Source organism: Oxyura jamaicensis, chromosome 3, assembly GCF_011077185.1.
Source record: "Oxyura jamaicensis isolate SHBP4307 breed ruddy duck chromosome 3, BPBGC_Ojam_1.0, whole genome shotgun sequence".
NCBI lineage: Eukaryota > Metazoa > Chordata > Aves > Anseriformes > Anatidae > Oxyura > Oxyura jamaicensis.
In genome coordinates, this window is record NC_048895.1 from 59,376,940 (window position 1) to 59,390,124 (window position 13,185).

General features: G+C 37.4%; 1 long non-coding RNA gene across 1 annotated transcript; it reads left to right on the plus strand.

The window, feature by feature from the left end:
* The first annotated feature begins 709 nt into the window (after positions 1–709).
* LOC118165245 lies at positions 710–11,802 on the plus strand. The gene is made up of 4 exons (XR_004749940.1): positions 710–772; positions 5,313–5,570; positions 10,062–10,138; positions 10,534–11,802. It is a non-coding gene; the product is annotated as an uncharacterized LOC118165245 (long non-coding RNA).
* Positions 11,803–13,185: the final 1,383 nt, after the last annotated feature.

Here is a 13,185-nt window from a genome sequence, read left to right on the forward strand (position 1 = left end):
GCCTGTTTTCATTGTTCTTCACTTTCTGTGCATGTTGTATGTTGTCTTATGTTAAGCTAAATTTTAATTTCAGGTGTAAAAAAGAAAAATCTGGTGTCAAGTTCCTCTTTGTAAGGATGTTGCTAGCCTAAGTGGCATTTCACAGGGGTAGAAATCAAGGGGTCTAGATCTTGGATTTGAGTCTCTGCCAGACCAGCTTGACAGTTTTTTTCAGTGAAAATGTGGAGGATATGGGAAAGGAAGCACACACTGTTTATCTGTATTTGAGGGATACTATGGATACAGCACATTGGTAGCTTAAAGAGACGCTGGAGGAGCATTGTTTGTCAAACAGGATAAAAAAGATGGATGATAAAACTAGATGATGTGTGTGATACAGCACGCAGTTAGCAATGGTGATATATCAGAACATGACTTGCACCAAGCAAGGCTCCCCTGAGATGAATATACACTACTATGAAGAAGATTGTTCTGCCTAGTTATTAGCAAGCTGTGATAGCGGTGTCATTCAACCATGGTTGAATGTGAAGCTGCTACAAGACACATCAAGTGCAGAGGCATACAAATAAGATATTATTGGATCAAAATAGTAAGGAGCTTTAAAGCTCTTTAAAGGGAGAAAAATGTGTATGAAATTATGTATTTAGGTAAAAAGTGTAAAAGAAAAATAAAGAGCTCCACAATAGTCTTTCTTCTACTTTTGGTACAGCTCTAATGGTGGTCTATGAAAGGCTTCAAGTCACAGCTGCAAGAAGACTCAGATACCTGACTGGTACTATTGGCCATTAAATTTAAATTACATCCTCAAAACATGTTGTTGCTCTTAGCCTTGTAAACCTGAAGTCCTTTGGCCCTTATACTTCCATCTGTAACACTACTTGGGTGTCCAGGCTTACTCTATACGCAATGCAGTCATAGGTAAAAGATCTCCAACCTGACTTCAGATGATTGGCACACACACATGCCACAGCATGGTCTGTGTAGAACTACCAGCCCAGATCCTAGAAGCTGCAAAGGGCTTGCTGGCATGATATTGCACACAGACAAAATTGCCAGGGCATACTGCTGCACCATCATGGTTAATAACCCGCAGATGGTCCAGAAAATTGTGCCATATAGTTTAGATGAAACCTATGTGTCTTCTGTGGGGGCTGAGCAGAGCTTACAACAGCCTTTGCAGTGCTGTGCAGCTGGGTGCCCATATCAACCTCATGCAGGAGGGCTTTCACAAGCAAAATGAATATTTCCTGCCTTTGCTTGTCCATGAGATCTTAACTGGTAAGAATTTCCTGAAAATCATTACCTGATTAAGCTGCAGGCAAAACAAGGAAGACAGTGACTATTTCCACCTGTTGAGAAATTCCTTAATGCTGAAAGCCTTCACTCATTAGGATGAGTAATCTTCAAGTCCTGTCTTGGTGGAAAGGATCCTGGACCTTATCCAGCTTTCAGACAGTTGCCTCAAGTGCTAAGTGGCAATATGTTCTGGGGCAGGGCTCCCCAGCTCCCCTGTGAAAAGTGGTGCAGCTTCTCAAGTGTAATTAAACATGCATCTATCCAGGGAGAGAATGAAAAAGGTACACGCTTGGAGCTGAAAATGCATCTCAAAATATTTTGGACTTAATCTCTGTGCCAGAACCTCTTTCTAAGTCTTGTTAGTGGATGTGTTGTCACTAAAGATTATTTGGTTTGGTGCTTAAGATTCCTCCTGGTATATACAGAAAGCACAGAAAAGCTCCTTTATCAGACTTCCGTTCCCATGTAATTTTGAATACCTTGGACTGGGAGATGGTATAAAGGTTACTTTCAAATCCATAATTATGGATTTGCCTAACTTAATTATATGGGAAATTCTCAAATGAAGGAAAAGAAAACTGATCTTGTGACTGAAACACAGGGCTGGAATTCATGAGCTTGGTTCTCTATTCAGCTGTTCCCTGGACTTCCTGCCTGACCCTGGGCAAATCACAATCTCTCCATGCCAAAGTTTCCTCCTCTGTAATCTGCAGATAAGGGTACCTATTTCACAGGATCTGTGTGAAGATAAATTCATTATAATATTCTCATGTTTTCAGGATTTTTTTTTTCCTCTGAGTTTTGCACTCCTATTGGAAACACCAAGAATTATTTTAATTATTGGTAACAGTAATGATGAATGTACTTCAGTTTGGAATGTACTTGCTCTCACATGTTTGTTTATAACTCCGGAGTATAATAAATAATTCGGTAGATGCAATCTCTTCATCTTTTCCCCAGCCCTCTGCTCACCCTACATGAACCTGCAGTAACACTGGCAGTCCTAAACCAGAGCTTCAGGGTTAGCTTGGCCTGCCACATTCCCTCATGCTGTTTATTATCAGTAGGATCATCTCTAAGCCTAGCCTCCCTCAGCACAACACTACCCTGCTGTGCTTCCCAGGCAGCAGTGTTTGAAGGGAAAGACAGGAACATGTCTCTACAACAGGTCAGCAGTGGCCTACACATCTCCATAAGGAACCTTTTTGCTCGAAGGCTTACAATGATCCTACATCACTGGTGGTAGCTTTGTCATTTCATGCTTCTGCAAGTAAGAAAAGTATTGCTCTCAGCATACTTCTGTGGTCGTGTGTCCTGATGGTCCCTCCCTTTCCCATTATATCATTCATAATTTTGTTTCCTCATTCTCTCTGTTTTCTCCTGTGACTCTCCCCTGTGATGTCCCAAATTATGTGGTTCATTGCTTAATCTTTCCCTTACTCTGCTGTATCATCCATCCTTTCTCCCTTCAACTGAGGGACACAGACAGATTTGAAATCAGAAACCTGAGATTATAAGATTTTGTACTCAGAAACTTGAGATTACAAGGAATCCAAACATATTTCAAAATGTGCACATATCTTGGGTGTCTATCACCATATAAACTTAACATTTTCAATTATTATGTCATCTTTTCACTGATCTCACAGTCTGCCACTTGATCAGTTTTGCGACCTGTTATTAACTGCTCTCATTTACTGTGCTACTTAAAACCAGAGCCCTGTTTTATAAAAAAGTATACAACTGTGTTGCAGTGTTTACAGCCATCCACAATACAATGGTTGACTCCACCAGGCATGACTGTATGACTGCAAACACAAGCTCTGGTCCTCAGTGTGTCCCTGCCTTGAAAGATCCCAGGGAAATGTGTCATGACAGTAAGTTGAGAAAGACTAGCTGCCAATATTCCCTTTAAAGGCTCTTGCAAACTATGATGGGGACAATCCATCTGCAAATTGGTCCTTTTTGAAAGAGGTGCACGTTTACCCTCCTCTCATATGACACGAAGGTGCACCTAGTGGGTATCATGTGGCATAGAGTGGACATGTCACAAGATATGAGGGGTACCAGGGTCCACAGACACTGATGTGTCCCACTGGCACAGAATTGTGTAGAGGAACATGGGAGTCATGTTTCGTACACCACACACTTTGACTACTACATAACAGAACTCACTGTCAAATAATTTTATTCCTCTTGGTACTTCATGAGGTTTTTCTTGTAGAGCTTTCTCAGGATGCCTGCAAGAAGAGGTGAACTATGAAGGCTGTAGCTCTCTGAATCAGAGACAACATGAGCTAGTGAGAGTAGTAGTTAGCCTTCTCATTTTCCCTCATTAACATGGTGCCTGGAGAAAAGGAGAAATCTCTACAAAGTATGTGTGCCATGCTTTATTATTCCTCTTCTTTTTAAAAAGAATTATGTCATATTTTCTACAATTTTCTCAGTGCTGAGCAAGACACAGTGGGGGTTGATGTTTATTTATTTATTTGTGTTTTTTTGTTTGCTTCTTGAGGAAATTTCATCTCCCAGCCTTCTGTTTGAGCTGTTTAGTTATACCCATCACTATATTTTCACCCAAATCTTTCAGTTGTTCTTCATTTTTGTTTTTCTGCTAGTGTGTCAGCTGCTTTTAATCTCACTTCCCAACGAAAATAATTATCTGTCCTTGAAGACCAAATCTTAGTAAATAGTTGTGAACTTTTTTGTTGTCTGTCCTACAGCAAGTCTAGCCTTCATCTTGATGTGTCTACTTGGGAAATCCTAGAGTTGAGCTGTTATTTTGTGGCCCTTTTTGAACAGCAATGTCAGCCACATTTGTTTGTTCCTTCAGTTAGCATGACTTTGTGAATATGACAATACTTACTTGCAAGCTAAACAGAGACCATAGGGCAGAGAGTGTCTTCGTGTTATCCCAGTACATATCCCCACAAACAAGATCTGCGTGTTCTGGCCAGCTCAGCATGTTGGCTCCCCTTTCAAGATGCATCATAGATGGATCAAGCTTTCTTCCTCTTTTATGTAGCAGTAAGGGAACAAAGAAGACATTTTTCAGAGCTTGTTTCAGAAGATCTCTCCTTCATTAAAGGAGCTATCTTCCTTGAACTAGCTTAATCCACAGCAATGATTTAGGTAACTAAGTGTCTTGGAGGAGCTGCACCATATATTTTCTCTCCCTTAGTTCCAGATGTACATAAGTTTTTTTGTTGTTGATGGTTTTTTTTTTGTTTGTTTGTTTTTGTTTTTTGTTTGTTTAAAAAAAGATAGTCAAATAAACAAAACTTTATTTATTTAAGATCAAGAAATTTCTTAAATGCAGCTTAGTTATCGAGTGGAAAGTGTTGCTTAGACCTTAAATGTATAAAAATAAGTTTAAATACTTTTATACTGAATAAAGACAACTATATGCACTAGCAGAAATATACTGCAAAATAAGGTGTCCATGGGTAAGTTTGTTTGCTGGTATATCTTTGAAAACAGGAAAATTTAAGTGTTAACAATGGAAAACATTAATATTGTACATTTATAACTGTAAAAGTAAAATACAACCATAGTATTCATAATCGGTATGAAAGCAAGCACCTAATACTATAACATAGAGAAGAAGCATACTTCTAGAAAAATGTTTGGAAAGTATAGTTAATGCAACTCAGTCTTAATGTCTGATAGTAATACTGATATAATTCCAAACTTTCTAGTAGGTACCATGTACCTAGTTTACTTGTAAAGTACAATATTTTATCATTATAGGTAAAATGGCTTTTCCTTTTTAGTTGGAAGAAAAACTAGACATTGTATATACAAATACAATACATATTAGACACTTTATGTACTAAAATAACCTTTATAATGCCTACATAACACAAGTTTTTCTTTGTAACTTTTCTAACCAGAATCAGATCTGGATATTCTGATCTTAATTTCTGTTCTGATCTTTATGAACTTCATCTGTGATACTGATGACTTGAAACAGGTTTCCCACACTTTTCTGCACATTTTTTTTCTTTTCATATCAGGCCTTCAGATGCCATTCCCTGAAGAAAAATCCCTCAAAACAGCAAGTCTTCTAATCTGGGATTCACATTGTAACTGCTGCTACTGTGTAAATGACTGTTTTGAAACAGCTTGGCAGCATGTGACACTGTCATCAAAACCCAGCAAGCCTCAGCCACACAATTAGTGCCATTTCAGCATCTTAGTCTATAATAATTTGTCATGCCCTTCAGAAAAACAGAAGTCATATTTTGAGAGTTTACACCCTATTTGCAGAGGTGGTGAGTTTGTATCTTTTTCTGCTTAAGAGTACAGTTGAAGCACTGTATAAGAAGACTTTGAGAAAGATCTACACAGTTTAGGCAGCAAGGAATTCAAGCAACAGACAGCAAGGTCCTGAGTTCAGTAGTAGTAACAGTGATAATAAAGTAATTTTTTATTTGTTTTCACATAATTTAATTTTATAGTTTAATTCTGTAGTTATACATGTGAATTTGTGGTAGGTCCAACAGCACAAAAACAAACTCAGTTTAATTAAGGCATATTAACACAGCAAGATCCCACTGTATAATTACACTAAGGCCTTGATAAGTAGCCAAATGAACCTGTTGCCCTTTCCTTCATCCTTCTTTGTTGACCATCATATGTTGTGCAATAGCAGTTTTGCAAGGTGAGTGCCGTAGGCATACCCTCAGTGTTGTTCCTCAGGTGTACAGCTGACTGATAGGCACTGTGCAGGTGACAGAAGAATACTTTGATGGTTGATGCAAAGGGCAATTTATTGTATTCATTTCGTGACAGTGACTACTTTTTTGTTGTTGTTGTTGTTGTTTGTTAAATGCCTACATAAGGCAACTGAACCAAACAGTCTAAACAGAGGTTCTCATCATTTTCCTTCATTCACCAAGTAAATCTTACAGCAGAGCATTGCATACAATTATCTGGAGCATGCATCACCCTTGCTGTCAATTTCACTTAAATTATTTTGGGGTGCTAAAAATGCTGTTATTGTTATGGTTCTCTTATTGTTTTATTGTAGAAAGTAAATTTGGGGGAAGTTTTAAAAATATTGAAGTAAGGAATGAATTCTTTCACAGCAACTGTTTGAAAAGCTAAATTCGAGATTTAGATACAAAAGGCACAAACTCCTAATTGTTCATAACACAAGCTGTCAGAGCCATAACTTCAAGGGGACAGCTTATTTACTCCTAGATTTTACATGGTGGGCTCAGCAAATTCTAATTCGGCCCATGCAAATAGAGGCAAAGCTGTAAGGGACTGAATTAAATAGTGACTTCTGCTGTGATCTCCTAATGCTGTAGAACACAAATAAAGAAAAGGTTAGTTTTCTTTCTTTAGTTTCTCACTTTAACTACACTGGATATTTTGAATGGTGTCTAAATCTTCATGATAACTGTGCTGAAGACTATTACAAGCTTTGTATTCAACATCTGTTTTTGGCTGGTCTTCACAGTCTTTTAGCCCTAGGTGACATGAAGATCCTGTCTTGCATAACCACTTTTTCTGAAGAGCTCAAGGATAGGTTTTTGGGATCTTACCAACCCCAGTCCTGAAGCCAGACTTTACAGGTGTCACAATGAAGGTCAGTAGTTAAAAGCCTACTCAAGCAAATACTAAAACCATCCTGAACTTGAATAAATCTAAGATTTTGCCTCAGGTTTTTATCTCACTTCAGATGTAAGCTTCCGCCCAGAGACAGCTACATCTAGATTTTCCAGTTAATTTAGCACCTACTGTGGGTTAAATACTTCTGAAATTATTTTTCACAGTTCCTTTGTAATGAAGAAATGGTCACAAGTTTGCCATTTTCCTTGTTGATAACGTGCCCTAGTTCTTTATGCAGTTTGACAAGAATATTACATTTTGCTATCTGGCAACTTCAGTTTTTATAATTTAACATTATACTGCATTGCAATTCATTTTTAAATATCATTTTAATACAAAAGAATTAAAGGTTATGTGGACACTGATATAAATGTCTGAAACTTTAGAGAAAGACAAAATACTTGGTCCCTTCTCAAAAGGAAATTATAATCTGAAATGAAGAACAGTGGGTATTCCATGAATCACTTTACAAATCTATATTCTCATCAATATCAAAATGTGCTGCTTCTTGATTTTAACCAGTTTACCTCATGATGATGTAAAGGGGATCATAAAAGACTGCATTCTCTGAGCGTGACTGATAGGGTTGAAAACTTTTTGAATTATTTGACAGAATATGTCTAAAAATTTAGAGATTTAGCCCTATATTCCCATACTCTCTTTTTTAGAGTGTTTTATAATTCCCAAGCTAAATGCAATTTTGTGGTAGAGCTTTCTCAATCGCTTCTGTCAACGCTGCCTTGTTTTGTATCCTGCACATCAGTGCTCTTTGGAGCCATTTTGAGGACAAGGGGACTCTCCAGAGTATGTTGGTTTTTGGCAAGAAGATCAGACCACATCTGAACTTGCTGACCCGGCTGCAGCCAGGAGGTCCACTGCCAGGCTCTTCACTCAAGGGTATTGTGAAAGTTTTGGACATGGTACAAACTTTCATCAACTTCCTATGCTAGAAGAATTACGGGTATAATGAACAAGGTGGAATTTTTGCTTTGCCTTCAGTAGTAAGGTGCAGGAGGGACAAGCAAGCAGAGTGGTGTTTGTTGTACCATGTAATCAGACTGGTGGTGGGATCTGATCCAACTGAAGCATTATTTTTTTTTCTTCACTGTGCCTGTGAACACTCACATTGATATTTCATGGCATCTTCCATGTAATGTGTAAAGGATCTAAAACAGAGCATAATGTTTGTCTTAAGCACAGGAAAAACAAGGCCTAAGCTCTGCAGGAACTGTAAATGTATTGCCAAGAGACAGTTTCCTCTGCTTTGGTGATGGAATGTCTATGCTCATGTAAGATTTAAGGTGGCACTTCAATGTGCTGGTTGTTGATTCACTGGTTGATTTTAAAAATATATAAAGCTCAAGAGGGTTGTAAGCTCAAGGTAAGCAGAAACTCATTGACCAAGTCTTCAAAGGACATGCTTACAGTCTTCTCCTTTTTTTAGTGGCAGTCACCTGTGGCAGTCAAGTTCAGAGCTCTGACCTCTTTCCATAATTTGGAATCCATGATACACATATACTGAGCTGCATCGGCAGACGCAGTACTTTCTAGCTGGTAGCTGTCCTAACGGAAAAAAAAAAAAAAAAAAAAATGTAGTAGAACTCTGTGTGTGTTTACATGTTGATATGTGCATGTAGGTTTTTAACACAATGAAGTTTTGAGAGAATAATATTGACTGAAACAACAGTATAAACTATGAACCATAGCCATAATACTAACAAGACATAGATTATTTACTTGTTGTATGTTATAAAAAGCTAGAATGGCCATCACAATTTAAAGGACGTTTTAACTTTCTCTTATGTATTCTTCTTCATACTCAGCCTGAGCAAAATCTCAGTTCTGTGCAGATGTATGAAAGCTCTGAAACCATATTAGTACTAATTAAAAGTATCTATGAAAACCCATTGAACTTTGCAACAGGTAGTTCATGTAACAAGTCTGTATGAAGTTTGTTGCCTCATTTCACCTATGAACATCATTATTAATGTAGAAAGATGACAGGTTTTAGCAATGCTCATGAAATTATCTTGGGGATGGACTACAGTATCCTCAGGTAAAGTTAACATCTGTCTTGACACCTGTCAACACCTGGAAGGCCACACAGCTATTGCTGTTGTATATGAGCTGACTGGAGAATATGCTTAGTAGGTTACTGAAGAATACACTTACTACGGCTGGCACTGATTTTGAGCTTGCTCTAGGTATGTTCAGGAATCTGTTTTTCTGTTGTTGTGGCTCAATCCCTTTTTGCTGAGTGTAAAAGGTAGTTTCTCTGCATCAGACAATCTGGACCTGTGATAAAATATTGACCCAACTTTCACCAAGTGTTTGTAGTTTATGCAGCTTGGGCAATTGACTGTATACTGACAATGTGAGCATGAACCTGAGGGTCCTGAAAGCAAATTCTCCACCAGTGTAGTGTTGGTGGTGGTGTGTTATTTCAGTAACAGAGCTCATTGCACCTTTATGTTTAGCTGCACGATAATGGGAGAAAGGTCTACACTTAGAACATTTCCTCATCCTGTTCTGCAGAGACTGGGAGTTAATTACAAGAGACTTGAACTCACGGTATTGTTTGTGCATAGTCTTCTACATTGGTTTGCTTCTCTTGTCTAATTAGTCTGTGAGCTCTTGCAAGTAAAAGGTGCTTTTTGATCAGTGTTTGAATAGCACATTAGGGTCCCAGACCTGACTGATGCCTCTGGATACTCTTAAAATCCCAGTGAATATCATTGATATCATTTGCATGTGAGCCATGTTCTTTAGACTTGCTTGGGTAGGTAAGGCACATGGTTCTTTTACTGCTCCCTAACTGGATAAATGTACTCATCTGGCCAGAACAAATTCATTTCAGATGCAAGAAATATTCAAGTGTCTCTGTTGACCTGTTGGGTTTTTTGTTTTGCTCAGCCAGGTGCTGTTCAATAGCCAATTTGGTTAAATAGAGATAATGCAGAAAGAAGGGAGAGAAGGTGTAGTCAAGCTGGTAAAACAGGTTTTTCTCTAGAAAGTAAGCTCTTTTTATCTAGCGAGAAGGTTTGAAAAGCTTGATTCTCTGAGATCCTGTATCTTGTGATACTTGTAACACTAAAGTAAATACCTTTTTCTAAGTTGGTAATTTTTTCCATCCACTTTGTATTCAGGAAAATACTGATTCAAGGAGCCAAGAAAAAGTCATCTTAAAAGAGCATTCATAAGAGAAAGTAATATGACTGAAAAGGTAGGATAAAGGGGCAAAAAGTACTCACCCACATGATTAATTCCTATCCCAGCTGAAAGATTGTGTTTCATAATCATGTTATTTAGTGACCCCTGTTAATGTACAGTATTTCTAAACCATGGCTAGGTAAATGTCACTGCTCTCCACATACATTTTAACCCACGATGTAAGAATATTGCATAAAATGAGCACTGTGTGAAGGGCAAGCATAACCTTCCATTAAAATTATGCCATCAGAAGTGCTTCTATAGGAATTTATTTTGCCAATAACTAATCCATTTACTTAAACTTCTTAAAGCCTATGAACAGACATTTTCAAAAAGTCAGAAAGTTAGGGAGTGTTCTGGCAAGAAAACAGCCAACAGTTCCATAGTTAATCTTGTTTTTCTGTTCAGGCAATGAAGAGGGCCTGGGAAAACTCTCCTGCGTTGAAATTACAGCTGTGTCACAGAAACGATGAGCACAGGAAATAGTTGCCTTATAACTGTCTGTTGGGGTCCCAGTTGACTTCAGTGACATTTGCTGCAGCTTAAGTAAGTGCATTAGGAACAGCAGAGGAATGTTCTGAAAAACAGTGCTCTTTAGGCTAGCAATGAGTTTTCTGTGCCCAATTCTGGCTTGCTGTGAAGTCTGTTTGGAGAAATAAATAATTTTAGAGAGGCTTCTTTACCACGGCCTTACTCTTGCCAAATAAAAATATCTAAAATGAGGGACACTTTCTATTGTCTTTGTCAAAGAGGAATGTGAAATACTTATATCCCTTCCCATTTAATTAGGTAATTATATCTTTTCTTGTCAAAAGAATTCAAGTGATTAAACTGTTAAAAGTGGTAACCTCAGTTATAGGAACCCTTCAGGGACCACTTTATAGCCATAATACTAATAAATAACAATTATCATCATTGTACTTGATAACACGAGGCATGTTATTTCTGAGTTGTCCTAATGACTGCATAACTTGATAAGAAGAATACCATTGTTGGCAGATAAGAAACACTTGATATTTTACTAGGTCAAATTTAAATTACTCTTTTTGAAAAGGTTTTGTATACAAGCCAATTCAGTTTACAGGTATGACAATTTTGAATGTTTCTCACTAGGAAAATGAATGTTCTGTGAATCAAGATGTGAGAATCACGCAGGCTAAAGGAGTAATGACATTTCAATAAAAATTGCAAGTGATTCATGTACCATCAGCTCCTGTCAGAACTGATAGGAGCAAACAAAGCAGTGATGTGTACAGTTTTCATAATAACTTTGTAGTTCATTGTCAAGTCTACAATGAATGTAAGCTCATATAAAACAGAGTAATAAAATAGACTGATATCTGTAAAGATTAGAGTATATGTATGTGCATATCTTTATTTTTCTACTTTGTTATTCTTTAAGATTTAAGATGTTAAGAAGTGAGGTCATTATTATCAATTCAAATATTGCAATCTCTTTTTTACTGTTACTCCTTTTATTTTTGTATTTTACTACCACTATAGTTAAGCCCAAATCCCATTTTAAACATCCAACAAATAGACGGAATAGAATAATCACTTCTGAGAAATCTTAATGGACAGCTTGTGAAGCATATCGGGCAAATATAAACCAAATATCACTAGTATCTATCTTGCAAATTGTTTTAATGCAAGTTTCATTTTCTTAAGGATCCTGTAAGTACCAAGCTATCTATTGATATTTATGTGTGATAGTCCTTTCATTTCTAAATTTTGTAATTTTGTATTTTTTTAGCTTTTTTTTATTATTATTATTATTTTATTTTGGGGGGGGCGGGGGGTTGGTTCTTTTTGTTTGTCCTTTTTTTTTTTTTTTTTTTTTTTTTTTTCCAACTGCTCCAGTCTCCCTGTTTGGAATTTTGAATTCATCCTCTTGACAATGTTCTTTAGAGATGGGGGACCTGAATGAATAGGGAAGAGAACCTGCAGGACTCTTCTATCATTCTGAAGTTCAGTGTTTCTCTGTGATAATGATGTAAAGGAATTTTAATTAACAGTTGTGTAACAGTTTGACAGCAAAATAGAAAATCATTTTAAAGCTTTCTCATTGCTCTGAACTCAGTTTCATGTCAATACTTTTTATTTCAAAGTATCCCAACCTTCTAGATGAGAAAGTTGTCACAGAGCAAAAATTGTGTCTTGTCTTTGAGGGTGCTTTCACAAACAGTTTCATCTTTGTTTTTTATTATTATTGTTATTTTATTTTTTATTTTACTTTAACAAAGCTAGTTGCGTGCCAGAAGGGGTGAAGCTAATGGTTTGTGGGTGGAAAGGAAAATGTAAGTGATATAGTGGGAAATAAAGAAAATGGCAGGTCCTCACTTCTTCAAACATGCACACAGAAATGCTGCACTTCGCAAACACTCCATAATTATGGAGAGATTTTGTAACACAAAAATAAACCCTTTAATTATATGTAGTGCTGGCTGCAGATAATGATGGGGATTTAGCTGGGAATGGATTAAAGAGATGTGAACATATTTTTCATTCAAGCACTGGTTATTTCTCCCTGCCAAACCATTAGGATGAAGTAGGAGGCACACATGGAAAAGAACCCTCTCAGCATCCATTTTCAGAGTTGGGCAGAGATCAGCTCTGTATCAGTCCTCTTCCCTCCCCTGTAAATGTTTTTCTCACATGACTTCTGCAGGGTGCACGTGCAGCTTGGTTTTTAGCTTTTTGATGTAAGCCTTGCCTAAACTTGCTCAGAGCAGGACAACACTACGAACAGGATCAAATGTTGGTTGTCACTTAATCCCTGCTACCAGTGTCATGCCTCCATTGCAAGTGGTAGACCTGAAGATTAATAAATAATAATAATAATAATAATAATAATATGCCTGTACTGGCAATGCAATGGATAATTGGTTCTGCTGAGCTTGCAGAATAATTCATGGAGCAGAGGAGTCCATAAATACATTTTCCAGGATCCAGTGCAAGCTGGAACTGCTCTTCTCCCCTTCTATTTTTATTTCAGGAGGACATAGCTGATTTCAGTGTGTAAGCATGAGCTTAACTCTCAGTTTAGTAACCAAGCTCATT